The 25,198-nt window shown below is 48.3% G+C and overlaps 1 protein-coding gene and 1 non-coding gene across 2 annotated transcripts in view; one reads left to right on the top strand and one right to left on the bottom strand.

Annotated features, from left to right (window-relative positions):
* MAD1L1 (MAD1 mitotic arrest deficient-like 1 (yeast)) overlaps positions 1-25,198 on the bottom strand; it is a 760,935-nt gene that overhangs the window by 292,964 nt on the left and 442,773 nt on the right. The window lies entirely within an intron of this gene.
* On the top strand, positions 21,133-21,204 carry TRNAA-AGC. Its single transcript has one exon. It is a non-coding gene; the product is annotated as a tRNA-Ala (tRNA).

Here is a 25,198-nt window from a genome sequence, read left to right as displayed (position 1 = left end):
TGAGAAAGCTCTTGACAGAAACTGCTCTTTTTCAAGAACAGCTCTTGACAGAACTACGGCTTGCTCAAGGTCATCCAGCCAGGTGCAAGTGTGTCAGATATGCTGGTGGGGAGGTTAGTTGTATTCTAATTGCCAGTGCATTCCTTTTGTGCTTCTTTGCTGCTGTAATGCTTATCCATAAGTTCTGCAGGTGGTGATGTTGATGTCTGGGTTTCTCGGGAACCGTGGGAGAGAGTTTGGTTCCCAGCTTCAGCGCTAAACGGCCGGAGCTCTTTCTCCCACGCACGGGAGTGTGGCTAATTGGCCAGGGCAGTGGGGGGGGGGTGCATACGAATACCCTATATCCTATTATGCCCCAGGGGCAGCTGCCATTCTTAACAGTGCCTATGTTAATGCATTTATAGCTCTTCAATAAAGCATTACCTTTCCTGATAAGCGTGTACTACGTTGTTGGCTGTGGGTTCTGACAAAGTGGAGGAGTGGGGAATCAAACCCAGCAGCAGCTGAAGAAGACTCATGCCAGAGCAACACGCCCCCTGACTCGCCCCCACCAGTATCCCGTCTGTGGGAACAACGCTGACAGGACATGGCATCCCGGTGGCAGGATGCACACATGTGCGGTAGGCAATCTTTTAGCCTAAGTATTAGCGAGAGCCAGGACACAATCAGGGCACGCTAACTGCCAACAGCCCAACGGGCTATTTAGCTCTAGCACCCACGCCAACTAGTTGTGGTAGCAACTAGTCATTTTGGACGAAGCTCTGCACCTCACCACCCACGTTCCAGTTCCTGCTCCTCATCTTGACTCCTCGACTCCTGACCTCGGCTTGCACGACTCTGCTCCTGACTTGCACCTCGGACTGCTGACTCTCTGTCTTTTGACTTCTTTTGGACTCTGGCTTGAACAACTACTCTAACAGTTGGTGATTTTGGACTTGGTCTTTCAGTATTGCTGCTTGCCCGGTTTTGACCTTGGACTGCATTTGGACTCTCTTGCTGTTGCCTGGCCTAGTACCGAGTTCATGACAGTAGCTCACTCATTGTGCTCATTCATTGAAATTAAAGACAGTCCCACACACAATTCACAACAGCTCTGACATTCTGTCTTTGGAAAAGCAGCAAGAAGTTGAACCTTAAGTAGGGGATACATTTTTGGACTCCCTCTGCCACCCTCGACCATTCGAGGCCTGACCAGTGCATGCTGGAACAATTACATCAATGAGATTTTTTCTTTTTCTTTTGGCAGCATTTGTGTCATTTTCACTACAGACTTTTGTTTTACAATGCACCTTGAAGAGTAGAAGTTCATGGCCGAAATGCAACCATGAGGCCACAATTCAAAGCAAAGTGCTTCTAGTGCCCAAGAAAGCTTCAGGCTGATGTTTTCATGAAAAGAAGGGCCCGGTCTTAGGCCACAAGGAACACTTTAGAAACTGAAAGGTGTTTGTGACATGACAAAAACCCCACACATGACCCAGATCTACAAATGTACCATGGATGTTGATGGTACTGTATTGATACAATGTCGATATCACCCACCGCTGGTGAAGCAACTGCTGATAATTATTTCAAATTTTTGTTACAACAACTCCGGAGGGCTCACAAGTCCTGTCCTGGGGAGCTAATCCCCTTGTAATGAAAGTGTTATCAGCATCTGGACAGGTGTTAAATGATGAGCTGCCCGGGGATTATCACCTCCCCTTCCTCTGCTGTCACCAGCAGAGAAAGGAGACGGAGACAGCATAATTGCCGCTCGCTTGGCAAGAGGTCAAAGCATCACCCTAGCAGACTTCTTCTCAAGCACACATCTAGCCAGGAAGGTGAGCCACCCCCGCACAAACAGGTGACAGTAAAACCAGCAAAGAACTTAGCAGCAACACAAGAAAGACATTTGCATTGGGGATCCCCGAGTCCACTGGCAACTTTACTTTCAAATATTTCTAGCTGCCTCTTTTCGTTGGGGAACTCATAGCAGATTCCTCCCCTTTTCCAATCACCCACCGAGACACTGGCCAAGCTAATAATGGAAGAGAACCTCATGTTTCCACAGACTATTCTTCGGGATATATAAATCACGTTCGTTGATTGGAAAATTCGGTGAAAAAGAAAAGCAGTTACGAAGTGTATTTCCGAATCCTCGAGCCTGATTCCGAATTCCGACTGTCACCAAGCCACTCATCCAACCCAACATAAACTACAGAAAATAAACAAAAAACTGGAAAGAAAAACTTTTCTTACTGTTAACCACTAATGCTGATTGTATGGGAGGTTTTTTTAATTTAAAAATTCCCTACCACAGGGTTCCCCTACAGAGTATGGGATTCAAACCTAGGTATCCCACCATGGTGTACTGGTTAGACTGTCAGACTAAGATCTGGGGGGACCTGGGTTTGAATCCTCACTCTGCCACAGAAGGTTACCAGGTGACCTTGGACCAGTCACACACTCTGCGTCTAGGCAACCTCACAGGGCTGTTGTGAGGATAAAATGGAGGGGAGGAGAAGAATCTGCATGGCTTTGGGTCCTCCATTGGAGTAAAAGGTGGGATATAAATTAAATCAAAAGGTAAATAAATTGTTGTCCAATGTTTTATGCATAGGTAACTTACTATTCATGGAAAACAGACCCCATGTTCCCGCTAAGCTGTGGAGTCTTGTGAGCAAAAATTCTACTTTGTGAGCTCCTGGCATTAAAGTTGTGAGCGAGCAATTTGGCTATTGCATAAATGAGTTTGCTCTGGAGCCATCCTTCTGGAGCTGAGACAAAAATGTGTGAGCCAGAGGCTGAAAAACTGTGAGCTAGCTCACACTAACTCAGCTTAGAGGGAACAATGTATACTTCAGGGACTTTGTTTACTTATGCACAGGTGACAATGTCCCCAAAGCCACTTTTCTTTGTATTCTGCCAAACGCAAGAAAAGATCAGCAGGGGTAGCCGTTTCCCCTCCAGGTTACCTCCAAATTAATGAAACACAACAAATCAGCGATGACCTTTCTCTGAAACATTCCGATTACCGCATCCTGGGATTCTTCCTCGGCTTTATTTCTTTCCCGAGTTGAAGTTTGATGCAGGCTTGGGATTAACGCACACTGGAAAGGTCCTGGGCAGTAAGAAGAGGGCTGTCACCCGGTAGATCGCTCTGCATGCTAAGCGCCTCCAAGAGAACGAGTCAGCAATGCAAGGAGAATTAAAAAGCGCCTGTTAAACAGCCTCAAATCCTCATGGATATTTATAAGCAACGTAGCCATGAGGCTCAATCAATACTCCTCCCTCATTCAGTGCACGGAGATCGGGAAAGTACAACCCAGTATGGTACTCTAGTTGTATCAATCTTCCAAAGGGACTCTGGGAAATCTCAATGCATGGGAGCAATGCTGTTAAGAACTTAAGGACATCAGAAGATCCCTGCTGGATCAGACCAGCGGTCCATCTAGTCCAGCATCCTGACTACCACAGTGGCCAACCAGTTCCTCTGGAGGGCCAACAACAGGACACAGAGGCCGAGGTGTTCCTCTGAGAAGAACATCAGAAGAGCCCTGTTGGGTCAGACCAGGGGCCCATCTAGTCCAGCATCCTGTCTCAAAGAGTGGCCAACCAGTTCCTCTGGAGGGTCAACAACAGGGCTTAGAGGCTGAGGCCTTCCCCTGATAAGAGCATCAGAAGAGCCCTGCTGGATCAGACCACTGGTCCCTGCAGTCCAGCATCCTGTCTCACACAGCGGGCAACGAGTTACTCTAGAGGGTCAACCATGGGGCATAGAGGCTGAGGCCTTCCCCTAGTAAGAACGTAAGAAGAGCCCTGCTGGATCAGACCAGTGGTCTATCTTGCCCAGCGTCCTGTCTCACACAGTGGCCAACAAATCGCCATGGAGAGCCCAGAACAGGGCATAGAAGTTGAGCTCTTCCCCTGATGTTGCCTCCTGGCACTGGTATTCAGAGGTTTACTTCCTGCCTCTGAATGTGGAGATTCTCTTCAGAACCACGGCTAGCAGCCACTGATAGATCCATCCTCCACGGAAGAGCTGAGTAGCAAAGTGGTGGGACAAGGGTGGAGGAGGAAAAGAGAAAGGGGTTGGTGATCTTATCAAAAGGAGAGATGACGGCTAAATCTTCCATTTGCTAAGCTTCCCTGGGAAAATATATTAGAATCACAGAGTTGGAAGGTACCTCCAGGGTCATCTAGTCCACCCCCCTGCACAATGCAGGAAATTCACAACTACCTCCCCCCCACACACCCCCAGTTACTCCTGCTCCATGCCCAGGAGATGGCAAAAAAACCCCACACACAAAAAAACACCACACCCTCCAGGATCCCTGGCCAAACTGGCCTGGAGAAAATTGCTTCCTGACTGCAAAGTGGTGATTGGCATTTCCCTGGACATGTAAGCAAAGGCCACAAGAACAAAGCCCGGTTTGAATGTCACAGTGAGGTAGGCGCCAATGGGAAAATGGATTATTCATGAATGCCACAACACTGGTGGTTGGGTTCATCCACATGTCGGCTCAACAGGATGGGTGACCTCCTTCCCACTGTTCTAAGAGGACTTCTCCAAAATGGGCACTGACTAGATGGCTAGGGAAGACCCGCCATGCACACAATCAACTGTCACTTGCGTCACTTCAGCTTTGTAATGTAGACATGGAAGGGAATACACCCACGGTGAACGCCTTCGTGTCATCCAAAGTAATCTTACGACAACCTCTATTTGAACATCCTCTATTCACTCCCATGGAAGCAAACACATTGCTAATGAAGGGAAAACAAACCAATCTACATCTGCCTAGCCATTTAGTACAGATTGTGTTTGTTCACTGCTAGTTGACAGAAGCATATTATGCATGAGTTCTGGCATCAGTCCCGGCTTTGGCCTATCCCACCCTGAATGACTTAGATCGTAACCATGTGTCGGCCCAAGTTGCAATTTCCAGTTATGAGGGACCGTGGCTCTGTGGTAGAGCATCTGCTTGGCACTCAGAAGGTCTCAGGTTCAGTCCCCAGCATCTCCTGTTAAAAAGGCCCAGGGAGGAGGTGATGTGAAATACCTCAGCCTGAGACCCTGGAGAGCCACTGCCAATCAAGAGTAGATGAAGACCCATTTTGGTAGATCAATCATCTGACTCAGTAGAAGACAACTAGGAATGAGCTGTGGCTCAGTCCCAGGCTCAATCTCTGGCATCTCCAGTTAAAAGGACCAGGCAGTAGGAGATGGGAAGGATCTCTGCCTGAGACCCTGGAGAGTTGTAAAGAGGGGCTGTGGCTCAGTGGAAGAGAACATAAGAGACACCAACTGGATCAGGCCAATGGCCCATCCAGTCCAACACTTTGTCATAGTGGCCAAAAATACCAGGTGCCACCAGGAGGTCCAGAAGTGGGGCAGGACAGTAGAAACCCTCCCACGGTTGCCCCCCCAAGCACCAAGAATACTGTGCATCACTTGCCCCAGACTTAGAGTTCCTACCTTGTGGCTAATGGCCACTAATGGACCTCTGCTCCATATGTTTATTTAATTCCCTCTTGAAGCCATCCATGCTTGTAGCTGCCACCACCTCCTGTGGCATTGAATTTCATGTGTTAATCACTTTTCCTCACTTGGCATGCAGAAGGTCCAAGGTTCAATCCCCGGCATCTCCACTTAAAAGGACCAGAGTGTAGGAGATGGGAAAGGCCCTTATTCTCATAGGTTTCTGGATCCTCACTTGGCATGCAGAAGGTCCAAGGTTCAATCCCCGGCATCTCCACTTAAAAGGACCAGAGTGTAGGAGATGGGAAAGGCATCCACCTGAGATCCTGGAGAGTTGCTGTCAGTCTGAGTAGACCATACTTGATGGACCAATAGTTGATACATTATACAGTAGCTTTATGCATGTGTATGCCTGAGGGCTCCCTTCGACATAACCAGTCATATAACTTCAGAAGCCATGAGCAGCACATGGGAGGAACCCACCTTCCAGGTCTTTTCCAGACCATTGGCACTCCAAGACTTAGGGGAAGGAGGGAAGGAGCCTGGATGGTCCAGGACTTCTCCTCCATGACCCAGGACTTGGTGGGAACCATGCAAAGATGGGAACCTGAATGCAACCAAAAGGGATACCATGGTTCATTATGGGCTTATCTTTCACAGGACATATTGACCTGCATTTCATTCTGTCCATGCTCTTCCCCAGTATTCTGTGCCTCACTATCATTTACCTAACAGAGATCATTGATCTGCCTTGAGCGACCGTGGACAGTCTGGGTTAGATCCAGACTAAACTGGCAGTTTCCACTGATTCCCCTTTGTCTCTGAAGACCACCTGCATGTTGTTCCTCAAGTCCCTCCCATTCCCCAGGAGCATTTTGTGCAACTTGTTGGCCTGGAGGGGGATGGGGAGGCGGGAAAGTTCCATTCCGCTAACAGAACACAGAGTCTGGATCCAACCCTGCAGGTAATGAGCCGAAGAGGAACTAGCTGGACTTCATGCCCTTCTCGTTGTTCTCCTCTGTCTCTGAACAAGTGAGCTAAGCACACACGCCTCCGCTCCATCGCGAGCCATTTCACAGCCAACATGATTTTTTCTTGCAGGCAAAATCAACAACACTCAGGAAGAATCCATTTCCCTCCCAAACAGATGCCTACAAGCATTACTGCCTCCCTTATGTTACTTAAGAATCTTGCCAGAAAGTCTATGCTGAATTACTCCAAGTTTTTTTTTATACTCATTTCTTTTTTTCCCCTTCTGATTTCCACTTCATATCGCAGAGAGATCGAATCAATCTGGAGGAGGGGAAGGCCAGGGTGTCTGGGTCAAGCATTTCCACAGATTGCCAATTCTGCACTACGTAGATGTTGATTCATTCGACATAAAAGAAGTTGGCTGCTTGCTTATCGGGTTCAAGCGCCCCCCCCCCCCCCCCCCGTTCCTCGTATTTTCAATGGCATAATCAGCAATTGATCTCGGACTTCTGGAGGGGAAGTATCTGTAATAAAAAGAGACAGCTACTGAATTAAGCCGAAGGAACGGAGAGACAGCACGCTGACCTGGAGGAAGATCTTGATACTATCATCAGCATATACACACTGCAGGTCGTAGGTAGGAATGCCTCTCGGCTGTACAATCCAATTTTTCTAATTGCTTCCCCTTCGACACAGTCCCTCCACTGTTGTGTCTTGGGGAATCCGGGCAACCTTCTGATAGGAGCACAATTTGGGATATGTCTACTATTCAGCCGATTGTGCTCCGCCCCCCAAATTAATCAGCAATCATTACCGAACTGTATCTAATTGTTCCATTTCCACTGCTAGATTAACTTTTGGGCCCGAGGCGCCCCCTCTACGTTCACACCCGGGCATTCGGCATCCACTGGTTACACATTTGCAATACTGATCTGCACATCTCTCAACCGCCACACCAAGAACGAGAAGACACCAACTACAGAATTCACTGTGATGAAAACTGGAAGTTAAAACCACTTAAAGAACTTCTCTGCCCTGACCTAAATGGCCCAGGCTAGCCCAATCTCATCCGATCTCAGAAGCTAAGCAGGGTCGGCCCTGGTGAGTACTTGGATGGGAGACCGCCAGGAAGTCCAGGGTTGCTACGGAGGAGCAGGTGTCTTGCCGTGACCTGGATTGTCCAGGCTAGCCCAATCTTGTCAGCTCTCAGAAGCTAAACTAGGTTACCCCTGGGTAGTATTTGGATGGGAGACCACCAAGGAAGTCCAGGGTTGTTATGCAGAGGCAGGCAATGGCAAACCAATTCTTTGTGTCTCCCACCCTGACCTGGATGCCCCAGGCTAGCCTGATCTCATCAGATCTCAGAAGCTAAGCAGGGTCAGCCCTGGCTAATACTTTCATGGGAGGACACCAAGAAGGTCCAGGGTTGCTCTGCAAAGGCAGGCAACGGCAAGGCACCTCTGTTTGCCTCTTAACTTGAAAACTGTATGGGTTACCATAAAATGGCTGGGACATGGTGGTGCTTTCCACCATCAAAGAACTTCTCTACATTGCTTCGATCATTAGCCTTACTCTTCCCTGGTCCCCAACTTCTCTAGCTGAAGCAACGTAAAGCAACATCACCCAAGGCATTCAAAATCCAAATTCAGGGGCGCTATGGGGAAATTGCCATCAGTTGCAATTGATAACAAAGAAGAAGAAGAAGAAGAGAACTTCTAATGAACTGGGTATCGTTCTTGGACAACTTCTCAAAGTTACCTTGAAATGGCAGCCCATGTTCCCTCTGCAAGAGAAACTCACTTAGAATATCAGGACATTCCACTTAAAAAAAAGAAGAAGAATGCTAAACTAAATCAAAAGTGTGCCCCAGATGGATGCGAAACAGCAAGAGGACAGATCCAGAAGAAAACAGTTTAACTATCAGCGATCAGTTTTCACAGATAATACGAGGCAGTACACAAAAGAGACGCTCGGAAATTCTCTGCTACCAACATTTGTTGCAGAAAAACAAACAACAGACGGTAAAAACGTTACAGGCGAATTGTGCACATCTGAGCATGCAAGGAGGGATCAAATTATTAGAGAAGACAAAAGAAATGGAAAAAACAAAGAAACTTAAAAGAGTCCGAAGTAGAATTAAGGACATAGGAAATAAGGCATATTTATGTAAAAGAAAACTGCGAGATAAGTTTCCATGTCAGAATCGGCCTGAAATTAATAAGATTTTACTGCAACCTGGAGAATGTAGGTGTGACAACCTGCGTGAAGGGAAATCCGTGACTCCATAAGGAATTTAGGGTTGTTTGCTGTCAAGGACCCTGGGGCTTAAAAGCAGAACCTTGTGGCTTACTTAGCTCACTAATCCTTAGAGGGGTATCCGATTCTTAGGCTGTGAGTCTATCAGAATTCTTACAATTCTCTGCTCCGCACAGCAGAGGGGAAGGCCCCCTCCGTATCTTTGACTTTCCAGCAAGGAAGATAAAGCAGAATAGACCGTATAATCCAGATTCTAGCGAGCCACAAAAGAGATAACAGAAATGAGGTAATTGGAAAGGTGCACCGTGTCGGAAGCATTTTTTTTGGGGGGGGGGTACACACTCGGTAGAATCTACCCAGGAATGCTCACAGAAGAGAAGTATAAAGAATCTGCAGATCTCTGCCACATCTCCACTCTGATCAGTGATGATACAAAGGATCAGGGAAGAGAGAGAAGCAGATTCCTGACCCCAGATATTTCGATTTACCAAGAGGAAAGCCGAGAAGCCATTTGATCGCGGACTACGACTTGCTGCACAGGAAAAGACAGATCAGATATGAGACAGCAGCTTAATCTATCAGACAGAAGAGATATACCGTGGAATTAAGTTGGCAAAGCTTGCTGGAATTAAAGCAGGTGTTTTTTTAAAAAACACCTCTCAGCCTTCGTGGAACTGATAACCACGTATCCAAGAAACCCTGCGTCGTTTAAGTGTCTTAATCAAGATTTGTTATCTTTCTAGAAGACATGCTTTAAATCAGCTGTTTGTGGTTTTAGACTAGAGGGTTAGATTTGAGTCCAGTAGCACCTTAGAGACCAATAGGTCCTTCAGGGGGGAGGAGGAGGGGGGAGGAGGAGGAGATTGGATTTATACCCTGCCCTTCACTCAGAGTCTCAGAGCGGCTTACAATCCCTTTCCCTTCCCCTCACCTCAACAAACACCCTGTGAGGTAGGTGGGGCTGAGACAGCTCTCTCTCGAGGACTGCTCTTGAGAGAACAGCTCTGAGAGAACTTGTGACTGACCCAAGGTCACCCAGAAGATGCATGTAGAGGAGGGAGAGGTGAATCAAACCCAGTTCTCCAAGATTCGAGTCCACGCCCCTAACCACTATACCAAACTGGCTCAAAGCTCCCTTTGTCAGATATGTTGTGGGTATGTCATTTAAATAAACATTTTTTTAAAAAAAGATGTTTGTGGGTTGCAATACCTGGGCCAAATGTTATGTCTGATGCTACCTGGGAGATCTACTGTAACCGTCAACAAGTATTCATATACAATTTATTATTGTAAGCCGCTGTGAACGATGAGGAAAAACGGGATATAAACAGAAAAGAGCAAAAGTCCAGTCGCACCTTAAAAACTAACCAAATTTGTGGCAGGGGAGGAGCTTTCGTCAGTCACAGCTCACTTCTTCAGATACTGGACTCCTGCTCTTTTCTACTGCTGCAGACAGACTAACATGGCAACCCATCTTGATCTATCTCCATGGGATATAAATAGTGTAATAAAGAAATACATAAGAATATGTTTATGTTGGCTGCCAAGGACACATGAGCATGTGTCCTAACTTCCAACTCAATCTTCCTAATCAACCAACTCAATGTGTCCTAATCTTCCAACTCAAATGGCTCTTCCATTGGAGGAGGAGGAGGAGGAGGAAGAGGTCCTTTTCTCCCTTTATCACAATACAAGAACTCGTGGGCACTCAATGAAATTCTTGATCAGTTGGGTTAGAATGGATAAAAGGAAGTACTTCTTCAGCCCAAAGAGTGACTAGCACATGGAATTCACTGCCACAGGAGGTGGCGGTGGCTACAAGCATGGATGGCTTCAAGAGGGAACTGGATAAACATATGGAGCAGAGGTCCATTGGTGGCTATTAGCCACAAGGTATAGAGAGGAACTCTCAGTCTGGGGCAAGTGATGCTCTGTATTCTTGGTGCTTGGGAGGGGGGGCAACAGTGGGAAGGCTTCTAGTGTCCTGGCCCCACATTAGGAGGTCCATCCTAATGGCACCTGGTATCTCTGGCCACTGTGTGACAGAGCATTGGCCTGATCCAACATTGGCTTCTCTTATGTTCTTATGGATCAGACTCTGTAGTCTAGCAATCTGCGTGGCCAACCAGTTGCCTCGTACGACTAACAAGGCATAATGTCCAAGGCTTTCCCTGATGTTGCTTCCCAGCACTGGTATTCAGAGGCTTTGCTATCTCTGGATGGGAAGCGTCCCTGTAGTCATCATGGCTAGTAGCCCTTGGCGGACCTATCTTTTACGAATCTCTCAAATCCCCTTTTAGCGACTGAAGCAAACACTACATCTACCACTGGCTGTGAATTCTAACAATAACTCATGATCCAATAGAAGAAGAAGAAGAAGAAGAAGAGATTGGATTTATACCCCGCCCTTCACTACCCAAAGGTGTCGCAGAGCGGTTTACAACCTCCTTCCCCTTCCCCTCCCCACAACAGACACCCTGTGGGGTAGGTGGGGCTGAGAGAGCTCTGACAGAAACTGCTCTTTTTCAAGAACAGCTCTGAGAGAACTATGGCTTTGCCAAGGTCATCCAGCCAGGTACAAGTGGAGGAGTGGGGAATCAAACCTGGTTCTCCCAGATTAGAGTCCACGCACTTCACCACGACACCAAACTGGCAATAGAGTGGCTACATGGCCAAAAAACAAACAAACCCCCAAACAAACAAACAAACACGATGGTCCAATTCCACCACAGTTCTAACCTTGTCCATCCCTCATGTGGCCAAGCCCATGGGTAAGAAATACAGGGCAGCTGACCATGGACAGGTGGGAAACACCTTCTGTCCAAGTGGAACATTTTTGGCGTTGTACCTCTCCAGCTAACAGAGGTGAACGATTTTCCATTCTGGAGGATGGAGGAGAAAGCAAAGTCTTTTCCCATAGCAGTGCGAGCACCGCACAAATAAAATGAGGGATAATTTGAAAACATGAATCCAGCTGCCCACCCAGCCTTACAGAGCGGGCGGATGTGAAAGGGCACGAGTTAGTCAGCCTCTCTCATAGCAATAGTCTTCTAGCTTTTGTAATAAGGAGGTTTAAAAACGGGGGGGACGTGTAAGAAGAGTTTTTAAGGCTAGACTTAAACAGTTCTAGGCACTGCAGCAGCATCTCTCGAAATAACCCCACAGATCGGTTCACTGCGTTCCTACTTTAAAAGCCAACCCATCCTTCTCAGTACAGAATGAAATAGGGGAGGGAGATGTGGGAGGGCTTCTAGTGTCCTGGCCCCACTGCTGGACCTCCTGATGTCACCTGGTATTTTTGGCCACTGTGTGACAGAGTGTTGGACTAGATGGGCCATTGGTCTGATCCAACATTGGCTTCTCTTATGTTCTTATGTTCTTATGTGGTTGATGCAACCCATACAGCCTTCAGCCAGCCCTCCACCAGGTTGCCGTAATCCACCAGTGTGCCTCGAGCACGCACAGAGAATCCTCTAAAACTACCAGTGACAAGCCAGCTCTAACCTGCCTCTTCTACCTTCCAGGCTCTGGAAAAAGTTAAGGCAACACACACACACACACACACACACAATTGCTGTGAAAAATGCAACCATGCCAAACAAATATTTCTTCAACACAGAAAGCAACTCTTTTCTAAGGAAGCCAGAAGAAAGAAGAAGGCATTGAAGAAACACCTGCTGGACTCCAAGTCCAGCTGATGCCTTGGGTTCCAGATATGAAGAAACCTGGACTGGAAAAACCTCACTGCAGGTTCAACTTGGGGAAGGGCCGATGATAGTTTTACTTGCCTGGTAACTGCCCATTTAGCAGAGCTCCACCCATACTGGTAAAATCAAAGCCAACAATTAAAACGGTCTCTCCTGCTTTATGGTTAAAACATTGCGGGAGCATTTGCCAGACCAAACGGGACAGCAAGTAATCATGCACTCCCTTTGAGAGTCACCTCCACGCCCAACACATTCCAGAGCCACAACTTTGAGGTGGCAAGCGAGAGGAACGGCCGAGCGCCGTCTTAAGGAACAGTACAGAGGGCCAATATTTCTTCCAACACCACAAAGGTGTTGCAGCAAACAACAAGCTAGGCATCCTAGGTAGATTCCACACCTCAGCGATGTCTGGGTTTCCAGATGGATGACTGCCAAGCAGCAGAGCGCCAGCTCAAATGGGTTGGGTTGTGCACTCACGCACCACCAAACATAGATTTGCACAAACCCAGCCTAAGCACCCTGTCCAACCCCAAGAGAACCTCTGTAAAAAACCCAGCGATTGGTGGCAACACCGTGGGGCTTCGGTGTCCTGTTTGTTTGCCCCTCCAGGGCAAAAAGCTGCTGCATGAAATAGGATGCTGGGACCAAGGGACCAAATGGCTCCTCTGACGGTCTTACATTCTTTGAACTCAGACACACAGAGAATCTTCCCCCCAGCTGATGTGTACTCCTGAAGTTCACGGGATGAGACCGGGTTCCATCACAACTGCATTTTTACTACTGAAATACTGCTGAACTCATCTTTTAATCGGCGCCAAAGCACCTAGCGCCCCATTACACAGAAGTCAACGGTCTGATCCAAAGCCTCAGAGTGATCTAGAAACAAGTGAGCTAGTAACAAGTTCATAAACAGTACGGAGGAAGGAAGGGTGGTTGTAACTTCCAGTTAACTCCATCTCGTTCTGCATTAACGGAATTAAATGGCTGCATCATTAAAAATGCTTCGAGGCGAGCCTGCAATCGTAAACTTTATATCTTTTTATGGTTATTGGAGCTGACTGCCGATGCATCTCATTTGGCCACATTCTGCTGCCATTTCATTTCCCCCTCCCTGTTATTGGAAGACATTTGCTATTAAAAGGACTCGTCTCCTTGTTTCCACCAGCTGTTTTGTATGCTAGGCCGCAGAGTCTCTGGGGACCGAGATCCGCTCTATGCCGATAGCCTGGAGGAACGGCTGAGGTGCAAGAAATGCTGTCCATCGGAGGGGGGGTTCAAGAAGAGAGACACAATACGCCGGGAAATGTATAAGCCTCCCCGGAACGAGGACGCAGAGCCACTGCACCGGAGCGTGACTGCAATCCTTTGCGTCATGACCTCATAATTCCTCAGCTGCACACAGACATGACCAAAGACTTTAATATGAGAACAATTAATTCTTCCCATCTCTCCATTAAGGAAACCCACCCAGGTGCAAACAGATAGAAGTAACAGATGGAATTGCACCGACAGACAGAATTGCATCCCATTACGATGCATTCCCCGGATGATGAAAAGCCTGGGACTTTTCAGTTTAGAAGAGACAACTAAGGGGGGGACAGGAGAGAGGTTTATAAATTATGCATGGGGTGCAGAGAGTTGACCAAGAGAACGTTTTCTCCCTCTCCCCAAATACTAGAACTCGAGCGCATCCAAGGAAGCTGATGGGCAGTAGGTTCAGGACGAACAAAAGGAAATACTACTTCACACAGAGAGTGATACAAATTTGGAATTCGCTGCCAGAGGATGTACCGACGGACACAGGAATAAACAGCTTTCAAAGGGGATTAGATAGATTCATGGAGGATAAATGTATCAATGGCTACTAGGCATGGTGGCTGAGGGGAGCCTCCACATTCAGAGGCACTGAACCTCTCAAACCCAGTGTCAGGAGACAAAATCAGGGGAAGGCCTAGGCCCGTATGCCCTGCTGTTGGACCTCCAGAGGAACTGGTTGGTCACTGTGTGAGACAGGATGCTGGACTGGATGAACTCTCACTGGTCTGACCCAGCAGGGCTCTTCTGATGTTCTTATGAAGGCCTCGGCCTCTCTGCCCTGTTGTTGGACCTCCAGAGGAACTGGTTGGCCACTGTGTGAGATAGGATGGTGGACTAGATGGACCACTGGCCTGACCCAGCAGGACTTTTATTATGTTATCAGAGGAAAGCCTCCAGCGGGACAGGTTGGCCACTGTGAAACTCAGGATGCTGAACTAGATGGACAACTGGTCTGATCCAGCAGGGCTCTTCTGATGTTCTTACAAGGTGAAGGACTTGGCCTCTGTGCCCTGTTGCTGGCCCTCCAGAGGAACCAGTTGGCCACCGTGTGAGGCAGGATGCTGGATTAGATGGACCACAGGCCTGATTCAGCAGGGCTTTTCTTATGTTCTCATCAGAGGAAGGCCTCGGCCTCTGTGCCCTGTTATTGGCCCCAGAGGAACTGGCTGGCCACTGCTTGAGACAGGATGCTGGACTAGTTGGACCACCGGTGTGATCCAACAGGGCCCTTCTGACGTTCTTATCAGGAAAAAGGCCTTGGCCTCTATGCCAAATTGTTGGCTCTCCAACAGAACTGGTTGGCCACTGTGGGAGACAGGATGCTGGACTGGATGGGCCCTCACTGCTCTGATCCAGCAGGGCTTTTCTTATGTTCTAACCTCCAGGCGAGGCCTGGTAATGGCCCAGAATTATAACTGATTTCCAGACTACACAGATCAGTTGTCCTGGAGAAAACAGCTTTTGTAGGGTACACAGCATGACACCCTGCCTCAGGTCCTCCCTTCTCCAAACCTCACCCTGATTCAACTCCAGATCTCCAGAACTCCTCATGCATGTTTGCCTGCTGAGCAGGGGGCATGACACCCCAAACGCTCCCGGGACGATCATCTACCAGCTCCCCCCTTTAATTCAGTATTTCATAATTACATTTTTCTCACCATTCCATTCCTCTTTCCTACCCGCCATGGCCTCTCCTCTTGGGTCCTCCGCTTGTTTTATGGTTTTAATTTTAAAATTCGAAATGCCTTCTAATGCGATTGGGTGTACTTCAGAGGGGTTCCCGTCAAAAACAGATTGCAGCAAAACTGGACAACCAACCAAAGGATGGGAACAAAAACGACACCCTTGCGTTTTTCCGTCACAAAGTTTGGCACCTCTAAAAAAAAAAATGCCTGCCTCCTTCTCCTCCACGACCCTCCCCTCCCAGAAGCGCAGTCCTAAACAGAGTTATACCCTTCTAAGCCGACTGAAGTCAATGGGCTTGGAATGGTGTAACTCTGTCTGAGATGGCACTGCGAATCGACTTGTCAGGCAGTTCTAGAAACTCATTATTAAAGAAGACAACCCTGCATTTGCAGGGGGAAACACAAGGATCTTATCTCCCTCTCTCTGCAAACGCAAAGCTCAATTGCTTCTTCCTCCAGGCGCCCGCGGGGTGGGGGGGAGAACCCTAAGGAATGCAGATTGCTTTCCCGAGTGGAAGAAGAAACGTTAAGTCCATTCAGAGAACGGAACGCGCCCGGCAAATAAGCCCGAATAATGAAGAGATTGGCTGTGGGGCAAAAATGGGAGAAAATGTCAGACTAAAATAATCCCTGCCAACATGTCTTGGAATTAAAAAAAAAAGCTCAAGAAACCAGTTAAGATCACGGACTTTCAATTCCTTACCAAGGAGATGTTGGTTGACAGGGAAGTGTAAACTGTCTGGAAAGGAGAGCAACGGAGGAATGGTGAATGCTATTGTTCTAGGGGAAGTCACAACATTTTGGATATATTCTGGGCGCCTTCATATTACGGTCCCTAGAGATCTGTCAGAGCCCTAGATAGAGAAATAAAAATAAGCTATGCCGGTAGAACAGCATTCAATAGTCATTCTTGGTCTGTACCTTATGAACTTAGGGAAATTTGGAAACAGGGTCAAGGAGAATATGTCCCGTTGCGAGGCAGAATTCAAGTCTTTTAAGGATGTGACACCTCCCTCGTTTGCCAGGTAGATCCAGATCAGCAAAACCTGGATGACAAACGTCTTAGAACAGGGGTCCCCAGTGTGGGACAGTGTTCCCTCTAAGCTGAGTTAGTGTGAGCTAGCTCACAGTTTTTTAGCCTCCGGCTCACACATTTTTGTCTTGGCTCAGGAAGGATGGCTCCAGAGCAACCTAATTTATGTAAGCACCTAAACTGCAGTTTCTGACAGGCCACCGGCGATCTGATTTGCTGTACAGATGAAAATAATGTTGCTTTATTATTCATTCATTTTGATTTCTAGCCCACCCGCCTCTGTAGAGCAAGGTTCAGGGTGGATGCAAGAAGAAGTAAAAAAAATAGACAATATTGAGACGTCATGTCAGCAATGATTAAAAATCCAGTATAAACTCAGTTAGCATCAAGTAGCAATCAATGGTGGCGATTAACTAGGACTACCCTTAGGTCGACTCCACCTATGTGTTGTAGATGGTAACTGCAGGAGGTGGGGTGGACGAGAAGGAAGCGTGCAAGATGGGACCATGCAGGGGGGAGGCCAGCACGGATAGATCTTGGTCACCTCGACCACAGGCCTGGTGGAACATCTCCATTTTACAGGCCCTGCAGAATTGTATTAGGTTTCGCAGGGCCCAGATTTCTTTTGAGAGAGTGCTCTACCAGACTAGCGCCAGAGTGGAAAAAGTTCTGGCTCTCGTTGAGGCTAAGTGGACCTCCTTTGAGTCGGGGACCACCAGTAGATGTTGATCCATAGAGCATAACACTCTTTGAGGTACATACTGAAAATCATAGAATCATAGAGTTGGGAGGGACCTCCAGGGTCATCTGGTCCAACCCCCTGCACAATGCAGGAAATTCACAAACACCTCCTCCTCCACACCCACAGTTCTATACCCAGAAGATGACAAAAAAAAACCCTCCAGGGTCCCTTGCCAAAGCGGCCTGAAGAAAAATCAGTATACAATAAGGTATAAGACAAGATGACAGTCTATGAGACAATGTGGTGAAGATCATGCTGATCTGGGTGACAGCTAAGTATATCACATGACATTGTCACCAGGCAGAGATTGCATCTTTCTTGCATCAGCGTGCATGATGTAACCATGAGTCAGCACTGGTCACTGATTGGTGCTGACACTGTATATAAGTCTGTATAGTACTTGTAGAGGTGTTCACTCTGTGGATGCCTTGCAGCGGAGCACTCTGCCGGATTGGATGGCGATTATGGAGTTGGAGAGTGCTAAGTGAACTGTGTATATCTGTGTAAATAAATCCACTATAAATAGTCAGCACCAGCAACCTAGTACTTGTCGTTACTGGACGCTTCCACACGCCAACATTCCTGACCCCAAAGTGGCAATCGATAGTTCCCTGGGTGTGTAAGAAAGGGCCACGAGAACTAAGCACTGAGGCAACCCTTCCTGCTCTCCCTTCTCGTGATCTGCCTAAGTTCACAGAATCAGCATTGCTGTCCGATGGCCATCCAGCCTCTGTTTGAAAACCTCCCAAGAAGGAGAGCCCTCCACCTCCCGAGGAAGCCTGTTCCACTGAGGAACCGCTCTGTCAGGAATTCTTACAAATGTTTAGAGAGACGGTCCTGAAGGTATCTTGGTCCCAGACTGCACAGGGCTTTAAAGTTAGCAGCAGTGCTGTCACCGGTGTTGGTTTGATTCTCTCTTGGTCCTCTTTCCTTCTTCTCCCCCGCACCTGGATGTCCTCTGGGTGTGCATATGGCCCCGCCTCCAATGGCAGCCATTTTGTAGTTGCGCCCACCTACCTGTGTCAGAATTCCCAAGGTGCCCCCAGGCTCAAAAAGGTTGGGGACTCTTGCCTTCGAAGGTCGGAAAGATTCCCCGAGGATTCAGCGGTGTTGTAACTCCAGAAAGAACTGGCAGACCTTCAATTATCCTGGTGCTTCTGAATATTCGCACTACTTAAACAGACCACATAACTCTGGCTTTAGAATTATCTTTCTTTCGCAAACACACACACTGGTTGTTCATACTCTTTCTTATGCCTCCCTCTTCTGCATTTCGTAAAATGCTGAGGTGGGGGTGGGGGCGCTCTGTTCCAACGTCTGGCTCATTTGTGAAGCTAACCTACATGCAGGAGATTAGAGCCAAGTTGGAGACTACTGTAATGGAACAGTGTTGAAAACAGAGTGTCATGCATATGCATATCCAAGACCTCTTCTCCACCCCTAAGGGTTTCCTGTAGCCACAAATCCTCAAGGTTGCAAAGAAACACAAGATCCGGTTGGTCAGTCGCGTTGGTCTGAAGCAGCAGAACAAATTTAGAGTCCAGTGGCCCCTTTAAGACCAGCAGAGCCAGTTTGGTGTAGTGGTTAAGTGTGCGGACTCTAATCTGGGAGAACCGGGTTTGATTCCCCACTCCTCCCCTTGCAGCTGCTGGATGACCTTGGGCAAGCCGTAGTTCTCTCAGAGCTGTTCTCGAAAGAGCAGTTTCTATCAGAGCTCTCTCAGCCCCACCTATCTCACAGGGTGTCTGTTGTGCGGAGGGGGAAAGGAGTTTGTAAGCTGCTCTGAGACTCCAAGTGAAGGGGGAGGTATAAATCCAATCTCTTCTCTTCTCTCTTCTTCTAAAATGTTATTTTATAAATTGTTATTTAATTTTCACATATCTTGAACATCATCGTGCTACATGTGAATTTGCCGCTCATTCTCTGGCTATCATTTTGAACCTTACCTGCCATTCCAGCGTATTTGAAAAAAGGGTGCGTGCACATGAAAGCTCAAACCTTGAATAAACCTTTGTTGGTCTTCAAGGTGCCACTGGACTCTCAATTTGTACTAGAATGGTCTCAACTTAAAAGGGGGGCTTGGGAACAGTGATCAGATATTGGACAGTCCCCTGGGCCCAACCTGGTACTGTGAATAGTACTTCACAGCTACCCAGAAGAAAGCGTGAAGGCAGAATCATAAATGGGAACAGGATAACGCTGTGCCCAAAAAGTGCAGGGTCTAAATCTTACCTTGAATGGGATCTTATTTTTGCTGCATCGTATACCTACCTGGAGCTGGGGGACCTATTGTTAACCACAGCTTGATATGATAAAAGGCTGCACTTAAATTTGACTGTGCTCTGTGATAAATCTGCTATTTTTGTGCTATTTTTGGCAGGATCCATAAGGAACTGAATCTACACATTTGAGAACACCGCCCCCTGCACATGAGAAAACAATGTCCTGGAAATATCTATCTATCTATCTATCTATCTATCTATCTATCTATCTATCTATCTATCTACCTACCTACCTACCTATCTATCTATCTATCTATCTATCTATCTATCTATCATCTATCTATCTATCTATCTATCTATCAATCATCTATCATCTATCTTCTTTTTTCAATCATCTATCTTTCATCTATCTTTCATCTATCTATCTATCTATCTATCTATCTATCTATCTATCTATCCATCCACATACACAAACTATTTCTTCCCCGCTATAAAACAGCCCCAGAGAACTGAACTGAGTTTCGTGATTGGGAATATAATGACAGCCCTGACTTGGACAGCCCAGGCGAACCTGATCTCACCATCAGGGTCAGCCCTGGTCAGTACTTGGATGGGAGACCACCAAGGAAGTCCAGGGTTGCTACGCATAGGAAAGTGAATGGCAAACCACCTCTGCTCATCTCTTGCCTTGAAAGCCCGATGAGGGGTCTCCTTCAGTTGGCAGCGAATTGACGGCAATTCATTATTACATTATATCTATATATCTAATACTGAACTGGCCCCCTCTGTGTGGATCCTTAGATCCGGACATCGGGGGCACTTGGGGGGGAGGGAGAGGTTTGTGCACATGTGGGGGGGTCCCCACGTGTGCACAAAAATCCTGAATCCTGGGAGGGGAAACGGGGGATGTTTAAATCCCCCCGAAACTCACAGAGCGTCCCCTGCACATGCGCAGGGAACGCTCTGCGACTGCCGCCGCCGCTTGGGAGGGAAGCGGCGAGCGGCGAGGCGACGGGGGAAAGAGAGAGAACGAGAGACAGACTGGGGGGGAGAGAAGGCGGGGAGAGAGAGACTGGGGGGGAAGAGAGAGAACGGGAGGAAAGAGAGAGACTGCCCCCCCGCGCGAGTATCGCGGGTCCCCCCCTTGTACTCTATATTATGCAATTAGGTTTGTGGTCATGGTTAGAGTTTGTTTAATGAATTTGAGACAGTGAGATTAAAAATAATACCCTGTGAGCCTCCCCCTGGCCCAAAACCACTGATCCAGAGAGGAATTATTAATAATTTTGAGATATGCAGCTGCCACACAGCCTCCACTTCAGAGGAGCTGTGGCTCACTGGTAAAACATCTGCTTGGCATGCAGAAGGTCCCAGGTTCAATCCCCAGCATCTCCAGTTAAAAAGGACCAGGCAGGAGGTGATGGGAAGGACCTCAGCCTGAGACACTGGAGAGCTGTTAAGAGGGGCTGTGGCTCAGTGGTAGAGCATCTGCTTGGCATGCAGAAGGTCCCGGGTTCAATCCCCAGCATCTCCAATTTAAAGGACCAGGCAGGAGGTGATGGGAAAGACCTCCGCCTGAGACCCTGGAGAGCTGTAAAGAGGGACCGTGGCTCAGTGGTAGAGCCTCTGCTTGGCATGCAGAAGGTCCCAGGCTCAGTCCCAGGCACCTCCAGTTAAAGGACCAGGAAGTAGGTGATGGGAAAGCCTTCTGCCTGAGACCCTGGAGAGCTGTCAAGTGGGGCTGTGGCTCAGTGGCAGAGCATCTGCTTAGCATGCAGAAGGTCCCGGGTTCAATCCCCAGCATCTCCAATTTAAAGGACCCGGCAGGAGGTGATGGGAAAGACCTCCGCCTGAGACCCTGGAGAGCCGTAAAGAGGGGCTGTGGCTCAGTGGTAGAGCATCTGCTTGGCATGCAGAAGGTCCCGGGTTCAATCCCCAGCAACTCCAATTTAAAGGACCAGGCAGGAGGTGATGGGAAAGACCTCCGCCTGAGACCCTGGAGAGCCGCTGCCCATCTGAGCAGACCATACTGACCTGGATGAACCAAGGGTCTCATTCAATATTAGGCAGCTTCGTGTGTTCATTTCACAGAATAGATGACCTGATTACAGACCCACAGAACTGATGACAGATATTAAAGGGGGGGGAGATAGCTCAAAACAAAGAAAAATCCACCTCTTGGGGGTCTTGAACAGGCTCTGAGAGTCGTGGATACCACTTACTTCTGCCACCCAAAATCAGAATTTTGGTTGTGGAGCCTTTTGTACCAGAGAAAGCATCAGCTCTGGGCTTGTGGGAATAGCCAGTACACTATTTGTGTGAAGTGTTTTCTCATCGTCGTCAGACGACAGGGCTGAATTGACAAGATTTGCATTTTTATCCAATTATGTATATAGTTCAACCGTCTCATATTCAAGCACAGCTCTATGAAAAACAAGCATTCTTTTATCAGTATAAATTGAATGAACACATGAAATCACATTACCTATTTGGGCCCACAAAGATGCTGAACAGTTTCCTTTCTATAAGTCCATTCACAGCTACTAATAAACTCCAAATTTCATGACATCCATGTAGGAGTCAGAATTCCAACAGTCAGGTCACGCTGTGCACGTTGTTTTATATTACCTCAAGATGAACCCAGGCAAACGTGAAACACACACACATACACAGAGTACACTTGTGATACACATACATGCTAGAATGGGGTCCTCCAACGTAGTGCCAATGGGCACCTCGGCGGCCCACCAACACCTTTCCTGTTGCCTACCAAGGGGTTTTAGAAAGTGAGTGGAACCAAGTGAGGCTTTTGACCAGCCAGGCTTCTGATGGGCCACTGGACATTGGTATGGCTGCGGAGATTTAAAAAAAAATACAATGCAGCAGCTGCCACCACAACACAAGGATCTTCACTGTGTGGCTGAAGGTAAGCTATGGCAGCCATTTTGTGGCGGGGCCTGCCTCCTTTAGCAGCCATTTTGTGACTGTGCCTGCCTCCTTTGGCAGCCATTTTGTGGCTACACACACTATGCTGTGGCAGCATTCCAAAGGTGCCCACAGGCTCAAAAAGGTTGGAGACCCCTGCATGAGAACACGTTACTGGTCAGTTAACACTACAGAAATCTGCCTTCTCAGGAAAAAAGTGGAGAAACATCCGCCCTGTTACGCCAACTTTCCGTGGGCAGTGAAGGAGCATTCAAATACACAACATCCCACCTACAATCTGACATCGGATACAGAACTGGAAAGACCACCATTTTGTCCCACAAACATACACACAGGCAGTCTGGTATAGTGGTCCGAGCCCTGGACTCGCATCTTGGAAGCCCAGGTTCGAATCTCCAGTATGCCAGGGAAGCTTGCCAAGTAACCTGGGGCCAGTCACACTTTCTCACCTTAGCTTGCCTCACAGGGTTGTTGAGTGGATAAAATGGAGAGAAAATGATATTGTAAGCCGCTTTGGGTTTCCATTGGGGGAGGAAAAGGTGGTACAGAGACCTGAACAAATAAAGCCAGCCAATTCGGTCATGCCCAGGAATTCTGTTGTGAACTACAGGTCTAAAGTTCAGGATCAGCGGAGGAAGGGAGAGTGATGTTAGAAACCACTTCGGTTCCCCGTTGAGAAAAGAGAAAAGCAGAATATAAATATACAAGAAGTGGGACCCGCGAGTATCAGGGGGAGGGAAGTTCCCGGGTGGCTCGGTTGCTGAAGCAGCAGGAGCTCCATGCAGAGGAGGACGTGGCAGCGGCTGCAGGTGAGCCCAGCAGGTGGTCCGCTGGGCTCGCCAGGCTTCCCCCCCCACCTGACGACTAGCCACCGGCCCTCCAAGGGTTTTTCCCCCCCCCCCCCGGCCAGCAGCAACCACAGCAAGCCCCATGTAGCTTTCAGCCGCCCGCCCAGGCTTCTCCACCCCCCGCCAGCAGCAACGGTGGCGAGCCCTGCGCGGCTCCCAGCTGCCCGCCCACCCATGGCTCCCCCGACTCCCACGCAGCTGCCAGCAGCAAGCTCTGCCACAGTTTCAAATGGTAAGTCCATTCTCCATGCATGCGTGAGAATGCACTTTCAGCTTTTGGGGGACTTAAGTACCCCGCTATACTTTTTTAAACATCTCAGATTTTTCTGCACACTTGGGGACTGCCCCAAGTGTACAGGAACATCTGTTTACCCTTCAGGTGCCCCCGATGTGCGCATTTAGATATCCGCACGCAGGGGGCGCCTTGGCTATTAGTATATAGATATGAAGTTAACCTTTGAGAAACCTCCATTCCCAGTTAAAACTTGTCATGATCTGGGCTGTGCAAGCAAGGCCTAGCAGGCCCAGGGAGCCTGTGTAGCAGTGGAAGAAGGCTAGGGCTACAACTCCCAGAAGCCCCTGAGAGGTTTTGGTGCCAAATTTAGCCAATCACAGAGAAAGGGGACTTATCACAAAAGAGCTGGTACAGAAGAAGAGCTGTTCTTTCTTCCAAGAGAGCAGAGCCAGAAGGAGGGCTGCTGCAGGGAAGAGACCCTCATCCTGAGAGGAAGGGTGCGTAGACTCAGGCCCAACTGAAGCAGTGACCTAGGGACTGTAAGTTTAGACACATTAGGGCATTTGGTTTCTTTTCTTTTCACCCCTTACTGATATTGTTCTTGCACCTTGTTTGGGCTGACCTCCTGTAAAAATAAACCTTTTCCTTGTTGTTTACTCTACCTGGTCCTCACACTTATTTCGGCCAAACAAGGGAGGTCTGAAGGTCTTTGGAGCGTGCTCTGGGCCTTCTCAAGGGAACCTGAAACCAGTGTGGTGGCAGCGTCAGGTGACACTCCACCTGAGCCGTGACAAAACTTAATCAACAGAGGCCCCGGTCACACGGCAAAGTTGCCGCGGGAGAGGCACGGATGGTGGGCGGATTATCCGGGCATGATCACACCCCAACATCTGGGAAGTGGAGCGCACCCGTGGCTTACCGCCGACAATGCGAGTTAAAAAACTAGTACCTCCAAGGTACTAGTAAACGTTTGCCACGGGCTGCCTCCATATGCCTGTGGTGTGATTGCGCCGGCGTGCAGCATTCCCCTCTGGTCCCTTGTTTACCTGCCGGCGCCGAAGGAAGGATCGGCGGTGTGCCGCCGGCGCGTCTGATCGCGGAATTGCGGATCAAACTGCGCCGGGGTAATTAGCCATGCCTCGCCCCCCCCTCGATATCCGGCCCGTGTGACTGGGGCCACAGAAAGCAGAATTACAGTGCAGTCCTATGCAAAGTAACTCTGACCTAAACACACAGACTTCAATGGACTTTGAGCCAGAGTAATTCTGAACAGCTTCCTTCTTTTCAGTCACAAGAAATATCATGCCAGACATTTCTTCAGCATCTCTCCGAGGCCAGTCCTATCAAGGGCCGCCGAGATAATTACATTTTGAAACAGCTTCATATCTGTATGACGTTTTCAAGTATTTCACAGTACTTAAGATCCTTATAAGAACCCTGCAAGGCAGGTGAGCCATTGTTAAATCCCAAATTGCAAACTGAGGTGGAGATAGTGGGACTAGCCTATGGCCGGCAGGCAAATTCATGTAAGAGGGGAGATTCAAGGGGAGGGGAGAGACCCCACCCTATAGCTCAACCTCTTCTCCACTGCACTAAGCCAGCTTTCTATAAGTCAGGGGTCCTCAACAAGGAGCCCGTGGGTGCCACGGCACCCACCAACACTTTTCCTAGTGCTGTCAAGTGTGTTTAGAAAGCAGGAGGGGGCAGCTGGGTTTTTCACAGCAAGTCTTCTGATTGGCCACTGGAGAGCTGCTTGGCTGGGCAGCACAAGGAT

Source organism: Gekko japonicus, unplaced genomic scaffold (assembly GCF_001447785.1).
Source record: "Gekko japonicus isolate JY-2015 unplaced genomic scaffold, Gekko_japonicus_V1.1 scaffold196, whole genome shotgun sequence".
NCBI lineage: Eukaryota > Metazoa > Chordata > Lepidosauria > Squamata > Gekkonidae > Gekko > Gekko japonicus.
The sequence above is the reverse complement of the archived record's forward strand: the minus strand, read 5'-3'. Positions and strand labels throughout refer to the sequence as shown.